General features: G+C 45.7%; 1 protein-coding gene across 1 annotated transcript in view; it reads left to right on the top strand.

Moving 5' to 3' along the window:
• Nucleotides 1–4,568: 4,568 nt before the first annotated feature.
• Nucleotides 4,569–27,444, top strand: part of ST6GAL1 (ST6 beta-galactoside alpha-2,6-sialyltransferase 1) — a 147,892-nt gene continuing 125,016 nt past the window's right edge. Inside the window, exon 1 of the mRNA XM_055568767.1 lies at nt 4,569–4,792. The gene's annotated coding sequence lies outside the window, so the exon portion shown is untranslated. The remainder of the gene's footprint in view (nt 4,793–27,444) is intronic.

Here is a 27,444-nt window from a genome sequence, read left to right as displayed (position 1 = left end):
TTTAAGCAACTCACTTTACCCAAGACCCTCAGTGTTCTCATCTCTAAATGGGGTGATAAAGAGGCAAGTCTCTCTCACAGGTTACTGTGAATCTGAAGAGGGCTCAAGTGGGAGAATGTATATGAAAGCCATTTGCAAATATAGTGGTCCATAGTCATGTGAATTTTTCTTTTTCCCTTCCTTCCTTCCCTGCCTCCTAAGGTCATGCAGCCACTAAGCCACTGCTGGCTCTACCAGCCATTTCCCTGTCTTGTGGCTGCAGTCTTCCCATGAGGCTTGTCCCTGGTGGGGTAGAAAAGCAGCATATTCCTTTGTTCAGCCTTTGCTCTCTAGTGTTCTTCTCCCCTGGCCCACTCCATGCTCCACTAATCCTTTCCTGTAGGGACAGTAGGAAGTCCCTGGGATATTAGAGTGCTGTTACTCTATTTCTGATTGGGTTTCAGAGACTTAGCTGTGTCTGGGTATCTTCATCTTTGAAGCTGGTAGCACCGAGACTCAAGGTAGGGCGTGCAGACAGACCACAGAGCAGTTCTTTGACCTTGAGTCTGCCTTTATAATGGACAATAGGTGCTGAAAGCATTGAGGAGGGAGGGCTATTTAAGAGTCTTGATGAGCATCTACAGCAGGGTGAGGAAGAAGGGTTTAGAAGGGCATTTTGAGGTGCCCGTGTTTCCTCCCCTCACAAGTCTTTGTAATAACATCAACCTCCAGTTGAAGAATGCTATGAGAATACTTTGTGTGAGTGGATCATTGCAGATGAATGTTAAAAGCAGGGGACACATTATTTGAATTAGCCAGTAAGTTGCCTAAACTAATGACTGAGAAAGGCATGACTTAAAATATTATTCATGGGCAAAGGCTGACATCAGTAGAGGGCAGGAAGCTGAGATGGTGTCCAAATGGAAAGTAGGTATCTATATTTCTAAGGAATACACTTTCAAGAAAAAAGAAGGCAGAATGCCAAAGAATTGATGCCGTTGAACTGTGGTACTGGAGAAGACTCCTGAAAGTCCCTTGGACAGCAAGGAGATTGATCTTAAGAGAGATCAATCCTGAATATTCATTGGAAGGACTGATGCTGAAGCTGAAGTTCCAGTATTTTGGTCATCTGATGCACACAGATGACTCACTGGAAAAGTCCCTGATTCTGGGAAAGATTGAGGGCAGGAGGAGAAGAGGGTGTCAGAGGATGAGATGGCTGGATGGCATCACCAATGCAATAAGCATGAGCTTGGGCAAACTCTGGGAGATGGTGAGGGACAGGGAGGCCTGGCATGCTGCAGTCCCTGGAGTTGCAAAGAGTTGGACATGACTGGGTGACTGAACAACAACAACAAAGGAAAACACACTGTCAAAGCAGGAACCCCAGAGACAATGAGTAGGAAAGCCTCATAAATAGACTGGGGAGGATAGGATCACCTCCCATCCAATGGTCCAGCCTCTTGCCTCTCACTTCTGGATGAGAAGGCCCCAAGTGAAGACACAGCAACCTTGAGAGAGCAGTTCCCAAAGAAAGTAACTGACTGCTCCCAGTCTAGAAATTTGTCAGGGTACTCCTTCTTGCCTGCTCATCTGCTCAGAGTCCCAGGATCTTCTTGGGCTTATGTCATCTGTGGTCATCCCAGTCCTGCAAACCAAGAAACCAGAGTGAGTCTGTCCCTTGATTTTTTGATAACTTGGCTAGAGTTCTTCTGGTGAAGAGAACCTCCTGGAAAAGCCTCCCACCTGTTTCTTGTTCTTGGTTTCTAAATAGTACTGACAAAAAAGTGATGCCGAGGACAGAAATGGTGAAGGCTTTCAATGTGTTTGGAAGTGGGTTCAAATTCCGGCTCTGCCATTTTCAAGTGACTTCAATTTCCTTATCCATAAAATAGGGCTAAGGCCACCACATATCTTATGATGAGGAGAGATAATATAGTAAGCAAAGTGCTTTTGCTCCCCAAATGGTAGCTATTGTTTGCATGTCTTCTTCTCATTCCCTCTGTCATTGCCCTTATGGCAGAAAGCAAAGAGCCTTTTGATGAAAGTGAAAGAGGAGAGTGAAAAAGCTGGCTTAAAACTCAGCATTCAAAAAACAATCATGGCATCTTGTCCTGTCACTTCACGGCAAATAGATGGGGAAACAATGGAAACAGTGAGAGACATTATTTTCTTGGGCTCCAAAATCACTGCAGATGGTGATTGTAGCCGTGAAATTAACAGACGCTTGCTCCTTGGAAGAAAAGCTATGACAAACCTAGTTGTTGTTGTTCAGTTGCCCAGTTGTGTCCAACTCTTTGCAATCCCATGAATTGTAGCACACCACGTCTCTCTGTCCCTCAACATCTCTCGAAGTTTGCGCAAGTTCACATCCATTGTATCGGTGATGCCATCCAGCCATCTCATCCTGACTCCCTCTTCTCCTTCTGCCCTCAATCTTAGATAGTGTATTAAACCTAGACACCATATTAAATACCTACACAGTGTATTGAAGAGCAGAGACATTACCTTGCTGACAAAGGTCCATATAGTCAAAGCTATGGTTTTTCCAGTAGAGATGGATGGATGTGAGTTGGACCATAAAGAAGGCTGAGTGCTGAAGAATGCTCAGATGCTTTCGAACGTATTGGAGAAGACCCTTGGACTGCAGGGAGATCAACCAGTCAATCCTAAAGGAAATTAGTCCTGAATATTCATTGGAAGGAGTAATACTGAAGCTCTAATACTTTGGCCACCTGATTCAAAGAGCCGACTCCTTGGAAAAGACCCCGATGCTGGGAAAGATAGAAGGCAGGAGGAGAAGGGGACAACCAAGGACGAGATGATTGAATGGAATCACTGACTCAATGGACATGAGTTAGAGCAAGCTCTGGGAATTGTAGAAGGACAGGGAAGCCTGGCATGCTGCAGTCCAGGTGCTCTCAAAGAGTCGGACACAACTGAGCAACTGAACAACTGTCATTGCCACAGCTCCTATTATATCTCCAGCGTCCAAGCTGGTCTCCATGCTCCACACTTTCGTCTCTGATCCTGCCATCCATTTTCCAGGATGTTCACTGGGAGAGAAATAAGTGTAAAATACAAAGAGGTATGTCATCCTCCTGCACAAAAATTTTAGGTTTCCAGTTTTTTCAGAATAAAGACAATTGTAGCAGCCTCCCAGATACAGGTTTAAGAGTTTCTCTGTTTCTACTCATTAACTTATACTATGATGAGTATCTTCTCAATGCCAGATGAAAACAGACTGAGGTGCTTACACATGAGTGCTGGCTAGTTGGTCTAGAGATTTGAATTCACTCTGCTTGTCACCCCCTCCAACTGGAGCTCTTTGTACTGAGCAATAATCCTTGGCAGATGGGAAGGGACGGCAGTGACAACAGAAGGGGTCCAGTATCTGGTCTGGGGAAAGCAGTGTTTGGAAGGATGTCGGGGATGAGATGACCACCCCCTCTTTCCCAGGATGGTGGTGGGGAGAGGACCACCGATTTGGAGAGAAAGTTCTGGGCCTGGGCTTCAAGCACTCTAGTGTGTACCTGACTTTTTTTCCCCAGAGGACAAGGACTACCTTCCACACTCCTTCCCTCCCCATACAGAGTCTGGCGTCAAGTGGGACCTCCATAGACCCTGGGGATATATTAAAAAAAAAAAAAATTTATATTGGAGTAAGTGTCTGCATACGACTAAGCAACTAATACTTTCACTATAGCCGATTAACAATGTTGTGATAGTTTCAGGCAGACAGCAAGGGACAGCCTCCATACACACCCATGTATCCATTTGATGGGGAGAAGATTATGGCCTCTGGTAGTCACATCTTTTCTAAGGGGACTGCAGTGGTGGCCGCAGGCCGCTTATGCCCTCCTACAGGGCAGAGTTCTGTTTTAGGCAGGTGGGCCCCTGGGATGGTCAGGGTGGGGCAACGACGTTTGCTCAACAAGTGGTCTCCTCTCGCCTTCTCCCAGCAGCCCTAGCTCAGCTTCAGTGCAGGAGGGATCCTCACTCCCTTTTCCACCCTCCTGGAGTCCTCCTGCCCACCAGCCTGCAGATGGCTTGAGGTGGATATGGCCATGGGCAGGGACTCCCCGACCCTCCTGTTCTGTACCTGCAGTGAGTGGGAGGTTCTTGCTATACCCTGTGAAATAGATTTTGTTGTTTCATATTTTGCATAAGGCTTCAGAGCAGTTGAGGGACTTGCTCAGGGTAACACAACCGGTCAGTAGCAGAGTTGAGATTTATAGTCTCTGCCTGCTAGGACAGTGCTGGCTTCAACTCTGCAGGATCAGACGTTTGGGGACCTTGCCCCTCCGCGTTGCCCCTCCCCCTCGGCCCGCCCTCGCCGTGGGAGGGGGAGGGGAGCAGGATCCCAGCATCACTCCGGGGTTAGGTGCACCACCTAACCAAGCACCCCTAATCCCGCAGCCCCCTCGCTAGCGACCTCTGAAGCGCTTGGCGGATTTGGGGCGCGGTGTGGCGAAGGGACTCACCGCGTCTTCCCGGCTATTTGCATAACGGAGACTGCTCGTTTCCCCCGCCCCTTCGCCGCACTCTTCCCGCGTACCAGCCACCCCTCATCTCCCGGCCCCTCTACTCCTCCCCAACAGACCCTCCTTCAGGGACTCCCAGCTCCCGGGCTGTCAGGCCGCCGCCGGGGGCGGCGTCCGAAGGCATCCCAGGGAGGGGAGTCCTAGGCAAGGCCGGGCTGGGGAAGACGCCTGGGGCACTACCCGGTGCTAACAAAGGGAATCGGCAGCCTACCGGCTGGGGCGCAGAGCGGGCGGAGCAACCGCAGCTTCCGCGGCTGAGAGCGCAGCGAGTGAGTAAGACTGCTGCGGGGCGGTGGCGGGACCCAAGCCCCCAGGGAGGAGTGGAGCGAAGGGGCGCAGGAGGGGAGCGGAGCGGCGGGGCCTGTGGCGAGCCGAGGGCGCAGGGAATCGATGTTCAGCACTCCTCAGCACTCTTCACTGCGCGGACCCGCCGCCTTTTGCTAGTGTGTCTGTGGATTAATCAGGGCCGAGGGGGCATCCCTGGCTTCCCGCCGGCTCCGCGAGACTGCGGACCCACAACAAACCCACGTGCACGCGGCCCCAAGGAGCCCCGCTTTCTCCACTGCACCGGCAACATGGGAGGGAGACGTAAAGTCCAGGTTCCTTTGGATCTCGCCTGCCGGATGTACAGGAGGAGAAACCCGGGCTCTCTGCAGGGGTGGGGGCGCAGGTACCATAACAAACGCACGTGCGTCCTGCCCAGGGTGCGGGGTGCACCGCCAGTCCTCCGGAGCCGCCCTGCGGAACCCGGCCTTTGTCTTAGCTATAGGGAGGGAACGGCGCTGGGGGCGCCACTTGCTGGAGGAGAAAGACTGACAGATTTAAAAGGTACCGCTTGGGTATCAGACCAAACCACCAGATTCAAAAATAGGAAACACGAAGGGAGAAAGTAGCAAAAAAAAAAAGATTACTCCAGGCCGAGAGTCTGTTCCCGGCCGTGGTGCAGACTTGAGATGACCCGGGCCACCTCTCACTGTCACCTCACGGTGGCTTCTTAGAGACAGGGGTTGAATTAAAGGTCTGCGAGTCCCCCACCCCCCAGAAAAGACTGTGCCCAGCGCACCATCGTCCTTGCACTGTCCCTGTAGGGGACGGCGAGCGCCTCCTCAGTCCGGTTTAAACTACGCCCAGCACTGTCTTGGCTTTCGCTTGCGCTTTGCCATGTAGGTCCCTGCGTCTAGCCAGCTCCATTGTCATTGGCCCCTTTTGGCTTGTCGTGTCTCTTTATAAGGAAGGCTAGCCGAGGTCTCTTGTTTTAGGTGGGGACGCCCTTATTTTCGGTTCTGTCGAGTTTATTTGCGAGAAATGCCGAGGTCTGGAAGGAGAGGCCTCTTGTTTTGCTTTTTCTTTGCCTACGAATGCTCAGCTCAGCTTTGAGGATTTTAGTTCAATAGTCCTGTTCTGGCAGCAGGGGTATGGTTTAGGGGATGCCCTGGCCCCTTAGGTAATGGTGTGGGTGCAGAAGGCAGCCAGACAGGTTGTGGAGTGGGTGGTGTGTGCGCCAGCCTTGTGCTTGCTGAGGGGTCGGGCAGCGGCTTCACCTGGGCCAGCAGCGCTAGAGATTAACCTGTCCCTCGGGGACCGGCGGGCCTCCAGCCCTGCGCCACGGTCTCGGGGAGTCTAGAGAGCATCCAGCGAACCCTCCTATTTTACAGGAGGGGAAACGGAGGCCGAGAGAGTTCAGTTCCTTGTACCAAGTTTCAACCCATGTGAAGTTGGCCACCAAGAGAGGACAAGAGCCTGAGTCTCCCGACTCCCCCATGGCGCATTGCCGAGCAGCCACTGAAGACAGAACCCGGAATCTGTGGTTGGCTGAAAAGGCAGTGGCCTTAGGCAGAACAGTTAAACAAAGAATGTAATTCAGATTGAAAGCTGCACCCTTCCATTATGCCTTTCAAGAGTTCTGTCCATTTGAGAGAAGATAGATTTAGTAATTCCTCACTCTCCTTCTAGCCTTTCATAAGCCTAGTTAGTTTTCTCTTCTGGCTGCCCCTTCTCCTCAAGCTGGAGTCCAGCCAGCTGTGGAGACTTAGATGTTTTGCCTCTCATCCTTGTGCCAGGAGGCCTTTGTTTGGGCATTAGCACACAGGGTAGAAAGTGTCTCCTAGGGCGATACTCCTGAGTCACTTGTGGGAGAACAAAGCATTGTTTTCACTGATTTTATTTAATTAAGTTTTTAGAGATGAGAGTCTCACGGAAGTAGCTTTTTAATTTTGTATTTGTCAGGGGAAACATTGGAAAACCAAAGACATCACTTTGAGTCTGGGTTTCCCCAAAGTGCTGTTTCACCCTGTTCCTCTTACCTCCTAACTACACTGGTTTCTCTTAAGGTTTCTAGGGTGTTTCATTTTTGTGGTAATTCCACTTGACACTTGAATATGGTTCTCATCAGAGCGCTCACCCTGTAAGGAACTTAGAAATCAGCTGGCCTGTTTTTCTAAATGAAAAAACTGAAGCTCAGTGAGAAATCACTTGCCCAGGGACACACAACAAGATGTCTGCTGTTAGTGCCCTTTTTGCGCTTTAGCGAAACTTATGTCAAATGAGTTTTTTGTTGGTACCCCAGTGTACAGTCAAAGTTATGATGGTTGTTACAACAACACATTTTAAGTCAGAGAGTGAATTCCTTAAGGACTTACACAGGTTTTGGTTATTAAACAAAACCATGGATCCCAGTGGTAGATTCAGTGAGGAGTATTACATTAATAGTTTTCATTGGGGATTGGTTTTCTTTAGTGTTTACTAAGTGGTTCTCTTTACTCTTGCCCTGGGTTTCCCCACATTCCTCTGCCTCCTGCTCCTCCAGTAGGGAAGTGCTTTAAAGTATGATCACAGAATGAAAGGCAGCAGGAAGTCAGAAGAGAGACCCTCCTTAGCTCTTCATGCTACTTAACTTCTTGGGTTCCAGTGTTCCTTGTGCAGTGAGAGTCCTTCCTGCCCAGTCTCTGCACAGTCTGTTTGGATGGAGTGGAAGTTGCTCAGCCTTTAGAGGTAGAGAGTCCGGTTGGGTCAACCCTCCTCTCCTGTGTTCCTTGTGGACTGCATCCACACAGTGTCAAGGGAAGAACATGTATGCATCTCCCAGGGGTGTGGCAGGTAGTAAATCATGTGATGCACGCTTATTCAGACCTCCCAGCAGGGTTGAGTGCTCATCAGCTTTTTAGTGGTAGAGAATGATGATGGGAAGATAACCCCATTGGGTGAGCCCTGTGCTCAAAGGAAGAGGCCCAGCCTAGTCACAAACAAGGCGGAATGTCTGCCAGACTGTTAAAAGGGCCTTTGGGTGGTTGTGCAGTGTGTGTGACTTTAAGGTAAATAAACCTTGTTTGAAAAAAAAAAAAAAATCCAGAAATTTCATGCCCAGGTGAGTGCAATCTAGTCTTTCCATCCATTTATTCCATACTTAGTGACAAGCACGCAGGTGGGGGCAGGGGTGGTTCCTATGCTGGGCCTGGAGTTACAAAGAACCAGATCCACTTGTTGGCCCCCCACCATCCTTGCTTGGAATGCATTTGGAAAACTGCCCTCAGGAACCCACAGAAAATAGATCTAATTTATCTCAAAATTGACCTCTGCAGGGGTAGGATTGTCCCTTTTCGTCATAGTCAAACCAAGAGCAGGTGGTAGATGAGAGAGTGGAAAAGGGAAGGCTTCCAAGAGAAGGTGGATCTCCACAAGTATGGGGATGTGGTTGCATTACAGAGTGTCGGAAATAATTCATTAGTGAAATTTGCAGTAATCTTCTGGAACATAGACTCTTGAGAATTTGCTTAGATTTGGTGTCAGTGACTTACTCAGTAAGAACCAAATTGGGGAAAAACATACATTTTTCTTGCTTGTCTGCATTGTATACTGACTTGAATAGGTGTACTTTCTATAGTTGTACATGAAACAGTAACATAGTAAGCAACAAAGTGTCAGCACATTGAAATACTGGGGTGATTTTCTGAGTCATGACTAGAAGAATCAGGTTAGCCTTTAGAATCAGTTTAGTGATTAAATTTTGTTTATCATTCTGATTATAAAAATACAGCATGCCCATTGAGGACAATTTGGAAAGTACAAAAAAGGATAGAGAAATAGAAAAAAAATTCCATTATTTAAAGGCAACCACAGTTAATGTTTGCAACTTTCCTTCTTGTCTGTTTTTTTTTTTTTTTTAGTGGATTTGTTTTCTCTAAATGGTAGAGAACTTACTGCTTGTACAGTTACTCTTAGCTTTTTTGCTTAGTTTTTTCATATACCCATGTCACAGTTTATATTCACATTAAACCTGTACCTTTTCATTCATCAACATATCAGCATCTCCAAGGTCACATGGTCCCATGGGATCCAATCACTCCAGTGATCATTTCAGTGAAGGCCTGCAGAGGAAAGAGTCTCCAGCTTCTTCTCCTTTTCCTAGCTGTGCCTCAAGCATCCAGATACCAGCCGTTTAAAATATATATATATATTTCATGTAAGAAGACAGCTAAAGTCTAGTGGAGAGAGAAGGACCCTGGTATGGCCTTGAGTTCTAGTCCTGCCCTTGTGACAACTTACTTTAACAGCTTGGTTTTCTGTTTCTGTATGTATTAAAATAAGCAACCCCAGGGTCATTTGTTAACTCATTCCTTGCATCTTCCAGTGCCCATTCTAAACCAAAGCTGTATAAGAAGAGCTCATGATCCAGCAGAGGAGTTGGAGTAACAAGAGACCAGTGCAAGGTGCCCTGGGAATGCAGAGGAGGGGCAGCCACCCCAGACTGGGACAGTGGGGAAGGCTTCCTGGATAAGGGCTGTCATGGACTTGTTCAAATACTTCAGATCCTTTATTGAATTACACCTGAGATTAGCATGTTTGTGATAAATCTCTTTCCACATTCCAAATAATTCCCATAGGATACAATCCTAAACTTGGAATTACTGGGTCATACTTCAAAGACTATCATCATTTTTAAAAACTTTGTAGATTCAGTCCCAGTTGCCTATGAAGTTTTAAAGTACCTAAGTATTTTGTATTGTGGAAACAGTAGAAATTGAGAGCAAGTAATTCAGGATTTGAATTCTTGTTTACCAGTTATCACCAATATAGACTTCTACAAGCTACTTAAGCTCACGAAGCTTTAATTTCCTTCTCTGTAAAATGGACATAACTGCCCTTACCTCACTGGATCATTGTAAGGATTTTTAGAAAGAATTTTATTTATTTTAATATTTTAATTTTTCTTTGCCTATTTTTTAAATGTTTATTTATTTTTGGCTGTGCTGAGTCTTTGCTGCTGCGTGGACTTGTTTCTAGTTGCGGCGGGTGTGGGCTGCTCTCTCGTTGCAGTGCCCAGGCTTCTCACTGCGGTGGCTCCCTCTTGCTGAGTGGGGCTTAGGTGTGTGGGCCGCAGTAGTTGTGGCTTCCAGGCTCGAGAGCGCAGTAGTTGAGGTGCACAGCCTTAGTTATCCCAAAGCATGTGGGCTCTTCCTAGATCAGGGATCAAACCTGTGTCTCCGGCATTGGCAGGTGGATTCTTTACCTCTGAGCCACTACAGAAGCCTCCATTATAAATCCTAGATAAAGGGTCCAGTATAGTGCCAGGTTTACAGGAAGCACTCCATAAGTGATGTCTATTATTGTTATAATTGAAATTTTCACAAGCTGCAGAGACCGTGGTCCTAATATTTTTTCTTACCATGATAGCAGGTAGGAAATTAATTAAGGTGGCATCTCCTACCAGGTGACAAATTGAGAGAAATGATCACCTGTGTGATGCATTACAAGTCTTCTTACGGAAAGTTTCAAACACACAAATGTAGAAAGAATGGTGTAATTACCCCCCTTTCCCAATTTATAATCACTTATCTTCAATAATTATCAAAATTCATAGGGTCTTCAACCTCACATTTGACCCTACATGACTTTGAAATAAGTCCCAGACATTTTTTTCAGCTCAACCATAAATATTTCACTGATTAGGTTGCATGATGCATATTTGAGGCATTGGGTGAAATGCCATATTTGAGGCTCTTGGAGCCTGTGTCTGCTGTCAGTGTTACAGATGGAACCATGTGTGTGTGTGAGAGAGAGAGAGAGAGTGAGAAAGAGAGAGAGAGAAAGTTTTAGTGCTCAAGTGAATTTTCCTGCCATGTCCTGTGTCTGTCTCAAAGTGAAAGTCGCTCAGCTGCTCAGTGTCTGACTCTTTGTGACCCCATGGACTATACAGTCTGTGGAATTCCCCAGGTCAGAATACTGGAGTGGGCAGACTTTCTCTTCTCCAGGGGGACAAAGACACAGGGTAAAAGGAATGCTGAATTTAGTCAGGAGACCTGATTTGCAATAGGGCACCACCATTTACCAGTTGTATATTTTGTCAAGTGACTTCTGAGTTTCTTTGAATATATTTCTAAAAATTTGATGAGTAGCAAATGAGGTAACCACGTACAGCTCTAGCAACTCAATATTAGTTGACTCTGCATCACACCTGAACCCAGCCTTACAGTTCCCGAGAGGCAGAGTTTTCATATGGAATGAAGGTCAGAGCCTGATGGCCTGAGAGTACTGGGGTTTCTTCAAGTAGAGTTGCTTCCTGTCTAATTCTGAAGATATGTCACTCACATGAGCATGTGGCACACTATGCTTGTGACTCTCCTGTCTAGCACTCAACCCCTCCTTCTGATTTGTGAATGAGGTCAGGAAGCCTAGGGGAGGTAGGACCCTGCCACTGTGCCTGAGAAACAGGTCTTCTCTGATGCCTCCTTTTCTCCATGGGAAGACACTCGGCTCCCCTATTCCCTCCAATTTTGTTGAGAGTCTTGGTCTCTCCTAAGTCACTGTTGCTCCCAAGTAGGAATTTTTGACTCAATTAAAAGGAGAAAATTGATTTGATATCATCATTCAAGTCCTGTCTTTAATCCACTGGGACTCCCATTATGTTCAGGCCTGCCCTGTGACTTGTAGTCTCTGGCTGTCTTGAGCTTGCTGTGTGGCCTTGGGTGAGATAAATGCCACCTTTGGCATGCCACCACGGGATTCAACTCCCAGGTCTCTAGGCCCCTTCCAGCTCTGAGATCATCAATTGGGGAACAGGTAAAAAAACGGGGAAACTACACATAGAGTTAGGGGCTTCTTCACACAAATAATAAATGTAATCTGTTTTCTTTTCAAATGTTCAAATAGGGTAAGCAATTAACTCCCTTACCTTTGCTCACTTACCCCAATTCCACTTTTCTGCAAAGTGACTACTGTTTGCAGTTTGTTTTGGGTCCTTAAGCTCCCTTTGGATCTATATATGTATGTATTTATGAGTATATGCAGATACATTTTAAAAGCTCAGTAAATAGATTACATTATAACTACAACTTTACAGGCTTGCCCTTTTGGCGGTCTTTCCATATCAGCATATACAGATTATTTTTTCATGGCTGCATCACATCCTATATTATGGATGTGTTTATTTAACCAGTCTTCTGTTGATGGATATTTATTTCCATTAAAATATATTTCTAAGTGTATTTGGGGAATCCCCAGTGTCACAGTGGTAGAGAATCCACCTGCCAGTGCAAGAGTTCCGGGTTCAATGTCGGGATGATCCCCTCGAGGAGGAAATGGCAACCCACTCCAGTATCCTTGCCTGGGAAATCCAATTGGCAGAGGAGCCTTGCAGGCTTTACAATTCTTGGGATCAATAACAACACAACAACATATGGAACGTTGGTTGTAAATGTCTCGGTTAAATGAGGTCAGTCTATCGAGCTCTGGAAAGGGTGGCTAGAGAATGGGCACAGGGACACTGAGAACCACGCCCTAGAAAGCTGGAATGAAGAGCTCCCTGGAAGTTACAAGGAGCTGACTGTTTGGAGGGAAGGTTATTTTGGGAGATGGCCTGCCTGGTTGGGTGCCCTAGGCTGCAAGTGCAAGAAACTGAGCTGCGTCATCATCTTCTCTTCCTCATTCCACCATCACTGGCTCTTCCAAATTTACTTCTGTTTTCAGGGTCAGTGGCATCTGATGGGAGGACTGCAACTTGAGTGATGGGAGGGAGGAGAAAGAAGTGAAGAAGAGGAGGAATTGATATCAGTCTCCAGAGGAGGGAACGTGCCAGTTCTGTCTACTCTTCCTTGTTGTTCAGACCCATCGGAATGCTGTGTTCCCCTGGGTTCTGTACAAATCAGGATAAAAAGAAGCACGCCCAGAGTTGCACTTACTTGGAAGATGGAGGTTTAGGACGCTGTCTTGGAGGGAGAATAAATGTGGAAACGGAGGTGTTCTAACCTGCAGAAGCTAAAGTAAAAAGCACTTTCTTCATGTGGAAGAATGATTAGAATTATACTGTGTGGATGCTGGGGAGAGGCAAACCAATACAGAGTTGCATAATGGGAGATAAGGAAGAACTTCTTAGCAGATCTTCCCAACCATGAGAGAGGCTGCTGGGTCACATGGTAAAGAACTTCCTGCCATGGGAGTCTCTAAGCAAAAGACCCAAGCAAACGTGGTTGCCATCAAAGGATTTCTGCTTGCCAGAGAGGTTGATTTAAATGCCTGGTAAGGCCCCTTCCAACTCTAAAAGTCTGTGATTGTGGGGCAAGAAGCAAAAAGATGCAAAGTAGGACTCAGGGGATGGGGCAAGTTACAGACAACATGCCTGGAGCTGTTTTCACCTGCTCTCAAAAGGTGGAGTAAAATGAAAGCCTTCAAAATGTGACTTAGACTGTTGTTTCCCCCTGGATCTTGGCAACCCTCCTCCTGTTCTGTCCTTGGCTCCAGCTCTGCTTGACTTTATATTCATAAATTATTTCTACAGGAATAAATTTATCACATACACTTTAGATGACCAGGAAATCTGGCAACCAGAAAAGAACTACATGTCCCAGGAGGATGATTGTAATTTTTTTTTTTTATTACAGTTTTTCTAAATTTGCATCCATCTCCTGGTTTCCCTAGCACAGGACTGAAATATCATTCAGCTTTAATTTTAGAACATTCTACCCTTGGCAACCTCTCAAAGGTCCTCTGAGCTGGAGTTAACAGCACCCTCCAAGTTTCATGCTTGTTCCTTTCCTGCAGTTGAGGAAGAACCCCTTGAACTTAAGTCTTAGCCGAGTTTTTAGTGAGGGAAACATGGCAAGTTTACCATCATCTGGGCTCTTGCTCTGCTCCTGACCTGGATGCGGCACTATTTATTCCCTTATCTAGTCCCCATAGCCTTGGTGTCTTGGTGTCACAAGCTCCATTTTGCAGGGGAAAAAGCTGACCTCAGAGAGGGCTAGAGAACCACCCCAAGATTCACTGCTATTAAGTAGCGATGCTGGCATTGGTTGTAGTTGTTTCCCTATATCATGTTACAGGTTTTTCCACTGCTAATCACTCCCAGTCCTTTGGGGCTGAGAAGTGCTTCATCCTTGTGTTTCACTGGGAGCTTGGCTGAGTTTATCCCTATGGGGCTATTGAAAGCTTTCTGCCATTCCCCTAAGAACAGATGAATGAAAGAACTCACGGGACAGTTATGTGCGAATAGCTTGACATTTGAACTCAACATACGTTTGCTTTTCCCCCTTTTTGGTAAGAGTTGTTTTCATCAAGCCTAGTTTGCCTTCCCCCGCTTCTTGCCTGCCTTTTAAAATACCTGTCCTCATTTTCTGGTTATGACTGGAATAAACACACTTATGGTGGAGCATGGCTGTAGATTAATGGGTACTATTACTTGGGCAACTTTGATATCTTTAGGTGGTAAAAAGAACTCATTATTGGCATTGTTAAGGGCTGGTTTTGCAGCTGTGCTTGTAGGCTCTTGAATAATTTCTTCTCTTGTAAAGTTTATTCAATATTATTTTGTTCACCAAATATTTGAGTGCCTATTGTGTGGTAGCCATTGTGGGAGGCATTGGGAGTTTCTACCTAAAGAACATGCATTGTAGATAGGCACATATAAATTTGGTATAACTAGTGGGGCCTTAGCGGAGAAGGCAATGGCACCCCACTCCAGTACTCTTGCCTGGAAAATCCCATGGACAGAGGAGCCTGGTAGGCTGCAGTCCATGGGGTCGCTAAGAGTCGAACACGACTGAGTGACTTCACTTTCACTTTTCACTTTCATGCACTGAAGAAGGAAATGGCAACCCACTCCAGTGTTCTTGCCTGGAGAATCTCAGGGATGGCGGAGCCTGGTGGGCTGCCGTCTATGGGGTCGCACAGAGTCGGACACGACTGTAGTGACTTAGCAGCAGCCTCAGAAGCAGTGGGGCCTTAGAAGTTGGTGGCAGACAAATTTTCTGTATCACCCTCTTCCCTTTTCTCAGAGTCTTTGCTTTGTCCATTCATTCATTAGGTGCCTGCTGTAGCCCATGCACAATGCTCATTTTGAGAACAGAGACCCAAATGGTCCCATAGTTCTCTTCCTTTAAAAGCTTAGTTGGAGGTGAACATGCAGATACTAATAACAATATAATGTGATATATGGCTTCCCTGGTGGCTCAGTGGTAAAAAAGCTGCCTGCATTGCAGGCTATGGAACAGATGGGTTGGGAAGATCTTTGGGTTGAGAAGATCCCTTGGAGGAGAGCACAGCAACCCATTCCAATATTCTTGCCTGGAGAATTCCATCGACATAGAAGCCTTCAGGCTACAGTCCATAGGGTTGCAAAAGAATCAGACATGACTGAAGTGACTGGGCATGCATCATGTGATAAATATTATGATTTTCAAGTATATCAGTTCAGTTCAGTTCAGTTCAGTCACTCAGTCGTGTCTGACTCTTTGCAACCCCATGAACTACAGCATGCCAGGCCTCCCTGTTCATCACCAACTCCTGGAGTTTACCCAAACTTATGTCCATTGAGTTGGTGATGCCATCCAATCATCTCATCCTCTGTCGTCCCCTTCTCCCCCTGCCCTCAATCTTTCACAGCATCAGGGTCTTTTCCAATGAGTCAGTTCTTCGCATCAGGTGGCCGAAGTATTGGAGTTTCAGCTTCAACATCAGTCCTTCTAATGAGTACTCAGGACTGATTTCCTTTAGGATGGACTGGTTAGATCTCTTTGCAGTCCAGGGTACTCTCAAGAGTCTTCTCTAACACCACAGTTCAAAAGCATCAATTCTTCAGTTCTCAGCTTTCTTTATGGTCCAACTCTCACATCCATACATGACTACTGGAAAAACCATAGCTTTAACTAGACAGACCTTTGTTGGCAAAGTAATGTCTCTGCTTTTTAATATGCTGTCTAAGTTGGCCATAACTTTCCTTCCACGGAGTAAACGTCTTTTAATTTCATGGCTGCAGTCACCATCTAAGGTGATTTTGGAGCCCAAAAAAATAAAGTCAGCCACTGTTTCCCCATCTACTTGCCATGAAGTGATGGGACTGGATGCCATGGTCTTGGTTTTCTGAATGTTGAACTTTAAGCCAACTTTTTCACTCTCCTCTTTCGCTTTCCTCAAGAGGCTCTTTATTTCTTCTTTGCTTTCTGCCATAACGGTGGTGCCATCTACATATCTGAGGTTACTGATATTTCTCCTGGCAATCTTGATTCCAGCTTGTGTTTCATCCAGCCCACCATTTCTCATAATGTATTCTGCATATAAGTTAAATAAGCAGGGTGACAATATACAGCCTTGATGTACTCCTTTCCTGATTTGGAACCAGTCTGTTGTTCCATGTCCAGTTCTAACTGTTGGTTCCTAACCTGCATACAGATTTCTCAAGAGGCAGGTCAGGTGGTCTGGTATTCCCATCTCTTTCAGAATTTTCCACAGTTTATTGTGATCCACACAGTCAAAGGCTTTAGCATAGTCAATAAAGCAGATGTTTTTCTGGAACTCTCTTGCTTTTTCCATGATCCAGCAGATGTTGGCAATTTGGTCTCTGGTTCCTCTGCCTTTTCTAAAACCAGCTTGAACATCTGGAAGTTCATGGTTCATGTATTGCTGAAGCCTGGCTTGGAGAATTTTGAGCATTACTTTACTAGCATGTGAGATGAGTGCAATTGTGTGGTAGTTTGAACATTCTTTGGCATTGCTTTTCTTTGGGACTGGAATGAAAACTGACCTTTTCCAGTCCTTTGGCCACTGCTGAGTTTTCCAAATTTGCTGGCATATTGAGTGCAGCACTTTACAGCATCATCTTTTAGGATTTGAAATAGCTCAACTGGAGTTCCATCATCTCCACTAGCTTTGTTCGTAGTGATGCTTCCTAAGGCCCACTTGAGTTCACATTCCAGGATGTCTGGCTCTAGGTGAGTGATCACAGCATTGTGATTATCTGGGTTGTGAAGATCTTTTTTGTACAGTTCTTCTGTGTATTCTTGCCACCTCTTCTTAATATCTTCTGCTTCTGTTAGGTCCATACCATTTCTGTCCTTTATTGAGCCCATCTTTGCATGAAATGTTCCCTTGGTATCTCTAATTTTCTTGAAGAGATCTCTAGTCTTTCCCATTCTGTTGTTTTCCTCTGTTTCTTTGCACTGATCACTGAGGAAGGCTTTCTTATCTCTCCTTGCTGTTCTCTGAAACTCTGCATTCAAATGGGTATATCTTATAGAGGTTGGGAAAATGGTATAGTGAGTTTGGGAAAGCTTCCTGGAGGACCTGTGACTTACCAATGCCGGACTGTAGAGGGGAGTAGCTATGAGCCTCTGGGAAAAGAGCATTTGAAGAAGAAAAGGGAGTGCAGGAGCAAAGGTGTGGGGTGAAGGATGGTTTGTTGCTGGGTGTGGGGGAGCCACTAGTAGGTTGATGTTCCCAAAATGGAACTTCTGAGGCAGGAAGTGCAGGTAGAGAAGCTTGAACCTTCACACCCATTATCAAACATAATTTTCATAACTTCCTTATTGTGACATATACTGTTATCATCTCTACTTAATAGATGAGAAAACAAAGGCTGAAGGAGGTTTGGTGACTTCTTCAAAGTCAGAAGTGAGTGAGTTAAAGTGCTTGAACTTGAATGAAGGCCTGCTCGGCCCTCATAGCATTGCCTGCACAGGCAGGCTGAGAAGATCTGCCTCGAAAACTAAAGTGCTTATTTCCTATTAAGCTTTCAAAGGTCATACCCTTGGTGAATCCTCTTCCTCCACGTGCCTCATGACGTTCCCAACTTGTAATTAAGTGGGGACTAGTGAATCTGATGTTGAGGCCTCTTCTGAGTCTTGGTTATAATTTTTGTCTTCCCTTTCATTCAGAGAATCAGTAGCCCAGAAATCTTCAAAGAAAATCTCTATTTGCTCAACCAGGTGTTACAAGAGAGAAGGAGAAGCTTTATCCCTTTTCTCAAAAGGTCCAAGTTCATTAAGTAGCCCAGGTATTACCTTTAATTCAGAGAAGCCCTCTGGGTCTGGAGAGGGAGCAATCTGTGTGGGCTGGAAAAGTCTGAAGCAGATGGGCTTTGAGCTCTCCCTTGAGGATGGGTAGGATCAGGAAGGTGGAAGGTATGGCGTGTGAGTAATATTATTCTGTCTTACTCAGTGATAAATGGGTTATTCCTCCCATCCACCAAGATAATTTCTGGGTTGGAGTTGGCTCTGGGGCTGAAAAGGCAGTTATTCATTCAAAATAAAGTTTATTGAAAACTAATCAATTGAGAGTTCAAAGACAAGATGATGAAACTACAGAATGAAATAAAAAAGCACAATTACAGAGCTAAGGAAAAAATTGATGCTACAAACAACATCATTAGAGGGAAGGTTAATAAAGGAGCAAAGTAGAATCCACTGAAAACTAAATTACTAACAGAGAGGGAAGGGTTAGGAAAACCACAGTATGTGCTTAGAAAAGAGAAAGAAATCAGAGAAATTCAGAGATCTAAAGTTTGTAAAAAGATGATCTCTCAGAAGGGTAATTGGGCTATCTGGAGTCACAGCTCACTTTTCATGCTGCATTGACCAAAACATAGTCACGTGGACATGCCTGGCTGCAAAGGAGCCCGGGAAAACATCTCCATCTGGGTGGCTGTGTACCCTCTGCAAACTCAGATTTGGGGGAAGGCCTTTTATTACCCAAAGTGGGATGAGGAAAATGGATATTGGGAGCAATTCATCTCTGCCTCAGGGAAGAAGTCATGTTAGTCTCAGACTTGACTTGCAGCAGAAGGAAAACTTGAGAACATGGAGAGGAAATATTTACAGAGTTCTGAGGGAAAGGTCATAAAACTGAAGACTTATACCCTCAAATCACTCCTCAAGGATAGGACAGGTAGGCATTATCTCCTGTGTGCAAGGACTCAGGGAATATGAGCCCTTCTTGGGAAAACCTGCTTATGATGAAAATGATTAGTTAAAAGCACCCTTTGTAAGAAGTGGTGAAAGGCCATTTGGTGAGCCCCTCATCCACTCAAATAGAGAAAACCTTGGCAAGGATGGGCTGTAAGGATAAGGAAGGAAGGATAAGGGAGGAAGTAAAAAGAAAGAATGTAATGGAAATGGAGAGCTGGGGGAGAGGGTGAAGGACGTTAAGTGCTAACCTTCCCTCTCTTGCACTGTCTTTGGAGGGTATTAGTGTCATGGCTCCAACCTTTCAATTAATTTTTTTTAACCCATTATTAAAAAAATTTTTTTTATTTTATTGGAGAAAAGAGTCTAAAATAGAATGACTATATGTACATGTATAACTGAATCACTTTGTTATATACCCGAAATTAATACAACATTATAAGTCAATTAATGTTTTTCTCTTAAACTTGGAGGGATTTTTAAGGAAATAATATCTATTTTGATGTAGAAACATTTGTTAAAATTTCATCTTTTTTTCTGTTTTACTTTCATGTAGAATTAAAATTAAATCTAAAAAGTTGAAAATAAGTATTTTATTAAGCAATCCTATCTATTCTTCTTTCATGTATTCTTCCATCCTCCACACTCTGTCCAAATATAAATGTAGAGAAATGTGATGAAGGGTGTTAATTTATTAACTTATCTTTTTTTTCTTAGGTGGAGGGATCTTGGATGACTTTTAGCTCTATAAATTTATACATTGATTTAAAGAATAATGAGCTGGTATATTTTGTTTTTGTTTTTAGTTTTTTTACTTCTTTAATTTTTTTATTTTCTTAATACAAGTATAGTTGATTTACAATGTTTCAGGTATACAGCAAAGTGATTCAGTTATATAGATATATACATATATATTTACATATATTCTTTTTCAGATTCTTTTCCACTGTAGGTTATTATAAGGTACTGAATATAGTTCCCTATGTTATACAGGTGGAGAAGGCATTGGCACCCCACTCCAGTACTCTTGCCTGGAAAATACCATGGGCGGAGGAGACTGGTAGGCTGCAGTCCATGGGGTCACAAAGAGTCTGACACGATTGAGCGACTTCACTTTCACTTTTCACTTTCATGCATTGGAGAAGGAAATGGCAACCCACTCCAGTGTTCTTGCCTGGAGAATCCCAGGGATGGGGGAGCCTGTTGGGCTGCTGTCTATGGGGTTTCACAGAGTCGGACACGACTGAAGTGACTTAGCAGCAGCAGCATGTTATACAGGAGGACCTTGTTCATCTGTTTTCTGTATAGTAATGTGTATCTGTTAATCCCAAAGTTCTAATTTATCCCTCCCTCTGAGCTGGTCTTATTTGAATCAAACCACTAAAGCTAATTTAAGAGGCATCATTAAATACTAATGCTTAAGGTGTGGGGAGTGGGATGGGAGATACAAAGAGATGAACAAGACCTTGTCTTTTCATGGAGAAGTTGGTGAATCAGTTATGTGAACACCAGTCTCTAGGCAGAACAAAACCCTTTGTAAATCAGGCAGACTATTGGGGTGTTGAGGCCCGAGGACAATGGGGAAGGTTTCATGAAGGAGATAGCATTTGAACTGGATGTTGAGGGATGAGCAGAGTCCTGATGGGTGGAGAATGGGAGGCAGGGCATTCCCAGCCTGGAGGCAGCAGGAGAACCAGCCGGGAGGAGTGAGAGTCCAAGGTGTGCCTGGATAACCCTGAGTAATGTGTTGTGGCTAGAGAACAAAGGATGAATGAACAATGCTGTTCATTAAGTGCCCACGGCGTTCCAGGTGTGACACACAGATCTCTATAGGCTGCCCGACAGCCCATACAGAATGGCTTTAATTATCCCTACTGTGCAGATGGGAGCTTCCCTGGTGGCTAAGTGGTAAAGAATCTGCCCGCCAATGCAGGAGACATGAGTTTGATCCCTGGGTTGGGAAGATCCCCTGGAGAAGGAAACTTAGGCTTTTCAGTTCAGTTCAATTCAGTTCAGTCGCTCAGTCGTGTCGACTCTTTGTGACCCCATGAATCGCAGCACGCCAGGCCTCCCTGTCCATCACCAACTCCTGGAGTTCACTCAGACTCATGTCCATCGAGTCAGTGATGCCATCCAGCCATCTCATCCACTGTCATCCCCTTCTCCTCCTGCCCCCAATCCCTCCCAGCATCAGAGTCTTTTCCAATGAGTCTACTCTACGCATGAGGTGGCCAAAGTACTGGAGTTTCAACTTTAGCATCATTCCTTCCAAAGAAATCCCAGGGCTGATCTCCTTCAGAATGGACTAGTTGGATCTCCGTGTAGTCCAAGGGACTCTCAAGAGTCTTCTCCAACACCACAGTTCAAAAGCATCAGTTCTTCGGTGCTCAGCCTTCTTCACAGTCCAACTCTCACGTCCATACATGACCACAGGAAAAACCATAGCCTTGACTAGACGGATCTTTGTTGGCAAAGTAAATGTCTCTGTTTTTGAATATGCTATCTAGGTTGGTCATAACTTTCCTTCCAAGGAGTAAACGTCTTTTACTTTCATGGCTGCACTCACCATCTGCAGTGATTTTGGAGCCCCCCAAAATAAAGTCTGACACTGTTTCCACTGTTTCTCCAGCTATTTCCCATGAAGTGATGGGACCAGATGCCATGATCTTAGTTTTCTGAATGTAGAGCTTTAAGCCAACTTTTTCACTCTCCACTTTCACTTTCATCAAGAGGCTTTTTAGTTCCTCTTCACTTTCTGCCATAAGGGTGGTATTATCTGCATATCTGAGGTTATTGATATTTCTCCCGGCAATCTTGATTCCAGCTTATGTTTCTTCCAGTCCAGTGTTCTCATGATGTACTCTGCATATAAGTTAAATAAGCAGGGTGACAATATACAGCCTTGACGTACTCCTTTTCCTATTTGGAACCAGTCTGTTGTTCCATGTCCAGTTCTAACTGTTGCTTCCTGACCTGCATACAGGTTTCTCAAGAGGCAGGTCAAGTGGTCTGGTATTCCCATCTCTTTCAGAATTTTCCACAGTTTATTGTGATCCACACAGTCAAAGGCTTTGGCATAGTCAATAAAGCAGAAATAGATGCTTTTCTGGAACTCTCTTGCTTTTTCCATGATCCAGCGGATGTTGGCAATTTGATCTCTGGTTCCTCTGCCTTTTCTAATAGGCTTTTATACTTACCTAAAAACTTACATGCAAAATATATGAATATGTCATTGGTCTATGTATATATAAATATATAAAATATATTTACCTGTACACATTTTTTGATATTTATTTATACCTGTATGTTATGTTTCACAAACATGGCTACTTCAGGCCTTCTGAGTGCTGCAGATCATAGCACAGGAGAGAGAGAGTGGGCTTTGAGGTATAGACACTCCAGTATTCTTGCCTGGGAAATCCCATGGACAGAGGAACCTGGTGGGCTACAGTCCCTAGGGTTGGAAAAGAGTCAGACATGCCTTAGCGACTAAATAACAACTGTGCAGATGAAGAAAGTGAAACTGAGAGACACTTATCTGCCGAGTCGTTTAGTGGTGAAACTGGTTGAATCCCCTGGGCTGTCTGTACCTCAACGCTCACCATCTCTCTCCTGTGCTATGATCTGCAGTGCTCAGAAGGCCTGAATTAGCCACCTTTGTGAAACATAAGATATATAGGTACAAATAAATATCAAAACATTTTTACAGGTAAATGTATTTTATATATTTATATACACACAGACTCATGACATATCCATATATTTTGCATGTAAATTTTTAGGTAAGTATAAAAGCCTAAAAGCCTAAATCACGGTTTGGACTCTGCTGTCCAGTGGCCATGTGGCCCTGTGCAACTCAGTTTGAACTCTAATTTCCTTATCCATAAAAGGAGATGATTCTGATGCTGCCTGCCTGCAGATTTGTTTTTGTGTTCCGATTAGCTCTTAGATGTGAAAAGATGAGAAAGTATAAAAGAGCCACACAGAAGGGCTTGTTATTGCTGACACACCCCTTACTCTTCTGAGAGCTTACAGATATCTGTTAGAGCACCTACAGGTGTCTGTAAAAACTCCCACAATCACGGACACGGCCCCTCAGGCTTGCAACGACTGGTCAGAGGCTGTGCTCTCCTGGCTCAGATAAGCAACTGGGGGCTGTGGTGGGAGATGTGCGGGTGTTGAGGGGGAGGAATGTCAGGGAGGGAGGCACACAGTTTGTCTGGCTGTCCCACTGCAGGGCAGGGGAAGACTTTGGCCTCCCTTCCTATTTGCTGAGAAACTCTGGGCCAGAGAGTGGAGTCGGGATGGCTGTTGACAGCTTGGTGATTTATACGGGGCAGAGGAGGGTGTTTCAGACATGCCAGGCTGCAGGAAGGTATATCGGAGCTGCCAGGTGAGCAGGCCTCTGCCATGTCTGTCTGGTAGAGGCTTGTGGTCTGGACAAGGGACTCTGGAGCAGTCTGTAGGAGTTGTAGGAGTACTGATGAGGATAAAGCAGGGCTCTGGCCCCAGAGAAATTGGGCCCTGATGCAGCACATCAGAGTGGACGCGCAGCAGCCCCTGGCATGGGAGCGGAGGGGCCCAAGGCAGCTTACACCTGCTCCAGGAAGGATTGGGAGTGTTCCTGGGTCTACACTGGGGCCTGACATGCCCCTGGAGGTCCAAAAGTCCTATTGTGTGTTATGTGTGGGGCGGTGATCATGGTGGTTTCAGAGAGAGAGCCAAGCTGTTCCTTACTGATGAAGAGATAGGTTCCTTGCTCACCCCACTGGTCTCTGCTCTGCCCAGACAGGTGTTTTAGCTCAGCCTCAGCTCTGGGTGAGTCCTTCAAATTTAGGGCACCCAAAGCGAAGAGAAGACCTTTCATTACCTACATGTGAAGTTAGTTATGTGAAGTTAGTTATGTTAGTCAGTGTCTTCCAGAGGGCAGGGACACTGAGGGGATTCTCTGCATAGCCCCCTGCCCTCAGGAGGCCTGGTGGACTGAGCTCAGCTCTCCCAAAGCTCCCCGCCCCCACCCCCTTGCCGAAGCCAGGATGTGTCTGCCCCCAGTGGGCATGCGCTGGTGCTCTCTAGGTAAGGCCAATGTATGAGAGCACATAGCAGCTGCAGGAGCCTGTGTTGGGGAGCATCCTGGGGCTCTGGTGGGCCCTCTTGCCCCACTGAACAACCCTTTTTCTGCCTGTCACCCCTGGTCATGGGAATGAGAGACAAGCAACAAGATAAAATGGGGAATGCTCTCTGGGCTGATCCTTGGAGCTGAGCCCTGACGGGGAATCAGGTGTGGGACCTTGCTTTTCTTTTTCTTATGCTGTTGGGAACTAGGGTCATAGGAGTGTATCCCAGGGGAGAGAGGGAGGAAGGTGGCAAGGGAGCTCCGACAAAAGCACCGAGGTGAATCTCCCTGTGTTTGAGCGGCCAGCAGGATGGCCTTTGTCAGTTGTGTGCTGTTGGGAGGATGCTGGCCCAGGGCCGGAGCCGGGGGTGGTTAATGATGGTGTCAGGAATAAATCCTCAGAAGATGCTTCCTGCTGGAGGGCTTGTGGCGGTTCCTTTTTTTTTTTTTTCTCTACACAATGAACAGCTTATTCTGGCCTGGAGATTTGGAAAAGGGGAAATAACAGGTAGGAAAGAGACAGATGAAAGCTGCCTCCCAGGGAAATGTTCCTGGGCTTGGAGAGTCCCACCCTTGTCTCCCAGCCAGTCCAGGGGACTCATAGTGGGAGGGCTGGGAGGCCACTCCATCACCATCTGTAGGGTCACCTTTCCCGGAAAACCCTGACGTTGGGAAAAAATCTTAGGCTCTGCAGCCACACAGACTTGGGTTTAACTCCAGATGTGCCATTTTCAGCTGTGTAAACTTGGGAATTGAACTTCTCCGACCCTCAGTTTCTCATCGCTGTCTGTGTTCATCATTCCTGCTGTATAGCACTGATGTCTGTACTGTGTAGTGCTTAACCTAGGGCAGCACGTGATTAGTGATAAATACATGGTGTGCTCAGCCGCTCAGTCATGACTGACTGTGCAGCCCCATGGACTGTAGACCACCAGGCTCCTCTCCCCATGGAACTTTCCAGGCAAGAATACTGGAGTTGGATGCCATTTCCTACTCCAGAGGATCTTCCTGACCCAGGGATTGAACCCACATCTCTCACGTCTTCTGCACTGGGAGGCAGGGTTTTTTATTTTATTTTATTTTATTTTTTACCACCAGTGCCACCTGGAAAGCCTTGAATACATAGTAGCTCTTTTTAATATTGTGGCACTTGTTAATAGTTAATCTCAGTTATTGATCACTTAATAGTTAAATGATCAGGCACTCTGCTAGGCCCTGTGGATATGGGGATACATGAGACCCAGTCTCTCCCTGGAGGAGCCTCCAGGTAGGAGGACAGAGCACATGGGATCAGGGATTAGATGAATGGGAATTGCATGATGTGCTGTATGAGCAGGAGGCAGGATGGGGAAAAGGAAGAAGAGGTGAGACCCCAGCACGAGGAGTTTGCTGGGCAGTTAGAATGTTCTCCTCAGAACAGCAACAGCAGACAGAGGGAGGTTTACAACTGGGATTTGGTGGTTGATCCACCCATAAGTGGGCTTCCCTGGTGGCTCAGACAGTAAAGAATCTGCCTGAAATTCAGGAGACCCAGGTTTGATCGTTGCGTTGGGAATATTCCCTGGAGAAGGGAATGGCAACTCACTCCAGTATTCTTTCCTGGGAAATCCCAAGGACAGAGGAGCCTGGCGGGCTACAGTCCATGGGGTCACAAAGAATCAGACACGACTGAGTGACTAACAATTTCACTTTCACTTTTTCACCAATACGTGCGGGACAGGAGCCCACAGTATGGTCTCCCTTAGCCCACAGTAGGGTCTCCCCACAGGGCTTCTGCCCTTGGTTGGCATTTGAGACCATGCAGTTTGACTCAGGATAGTCTGAAGTCTTTTTTTCAGGTGGTGGGGTGAACATGGACAGGGACCCAGCCAGGTTGGACTGGGGCAGTGTTGAGTGAGAGTTGTCATCAAAGAGATCTCTCCAGGCTCAAAGCTAGGATCAAGGGTGACCTCCCTGGAGGGAGCAGAGCAGCTTACCAGACAGAAAATTGCAAATGTGGAACCCTCTAAAATATGGGCTCCAGTGGGTGTGGACTGGAGGGGTTTCATGAAATTGTCATCAACTGTGGGACATGGGAGTGTGGGGAGGAGGGGTGGCCTGGAATTTTTGTAGTTGTTGGAAAGCCTAGTGACCCCATGTGCAATGCTCAATGTCACATAGAAAGAACCAGAGGACACCTCCTTGAACTTCAATGGTGTACATTTGTGGTTTTAGTTATTTACAAATGACTTCAAAACCCTATGCTGTACACCAGTTGGGTGAATCATTTGGATGAGATAAAAGCTAAATTATACTTGCTATGAGGATGGTTTATATCACTTGGCTGGTGATATAATAAACATAGCAGCTTTCATTTACTGAACTCAAACCACCATCCCGACTGGTCCCACTCTAATTCACAACTATGACCCTTAAGTAGACTTTGGTGTTGTCAGGTCATCTCACTCTGTCCAGTGGTTCTCCACTCTGGCTGCCATTAGCACTACCTGGGGAAGGTTATAAAGAGTACTGCTGCCTGACTTCTACCCCAAACTAATGAAATCTAATTTTTTTATGGGGTGGATCTGGGCATGAATATCCTGTTTTAAAGCTCTGCATTTATTCTAGTGGGCACCCTTGGATGCAACCCACTGCCATTCTCTCCAATCTCCATGACTCTTTCATGCTTTTCTCCCTCTCTTTAAACCTTTTAACACCTCCTCTCCATTCCCTATTTTCAGTCGATAACCTTACTTCTCACTTACCTGAGAAAATAATGGCAAAGGAGCACTTTCACACTTTTCCATCACCAGATTGATGCCTGTATATTGTACTTTCTGCCTGTTGCTATGGATGATGAAGTGTTTCTCTTCCTTTTTAAGACCAGCCCCTCCACTTGTGTATTGCACCCTGTTCCCTTCCTTAGGTACTGGACAGGACTTCAGCAATTCTCCCTTCTCTCTCCATTGTTCCTCTATTCATAGACCACCCCCACCTGCCCCATCTGTCTGTCTGTGGCTGTTTCTCCCACTGAAAACCACTGCCCGCCCCCCTCAACCCCACCACATAAGCACATACATATCTTCTCCTGACCACACCTACTCCTCTAGCTATTGCCTCATTTCTCTGCTCCTTGAAAGTCATCTGTACTTGCTCCCTGAAGTTTCTCTTTTCTCATTTTCATTCGGACCCAGTCCAGCCAGTATTTTGCCTCCATTAGTCCACAAAAACGACACCTGTCAGGTTCTCCAGTGACCTCTGGAGCCGTCAGTTCGGTCAATTCAGTATTGAATCCAATGGTCAAGTCTCAGTCCTTATCTGGATTTGTCAGTAGCGTTTTGTATAGTTGATCACTCTGCCCCCTAGAGTTTCTTATCTTAGTTCTGGAACACCACTCTCTGGTTCTCCTTTTCTGTCACTGGCTTCCCCTTCTCAGCTCCTTGTGTTGGCTTATCTTTGCTTATTCACTTAGGAGCACTTCAGGGAGCAGCCCTTGAACTTGGCCTCTTCTCTTTCCCCTCAATCCCTGGGAATCTCTTAGCATCCAAATGTAGACCACTCTCAATGTATAGCTTCATCCCAGACTTTCGCCTGGAATTCCACACTCACATTTAACTGTTTACTCAACAAGGCCTTCCTCTGATGTCAGCGATGACAAGTC

The sequence above is a fragment of the Bubalus kerabau genome, chromosome 2 (assembly GCF_029407905.1).
Source record: "Bubalus kerabau isolate K-KA32 ecotype Philippines breed swamp buffalo chromosome 2, PCC_UOA_SB_1v2, whole genome shotgun sequence".
In the NCBI taxonomy this organism is placed as follows: Eukaryota; Metazoa; Chordata; class Mammalia; order Artiodactyla; family Bovidae; genus Bubalus; species Bubalus kerabau.
Note: the sequence above shows the minus strand (reverse complement) of the source record. Positions and strands in the feature narration are given on the sequence as shown.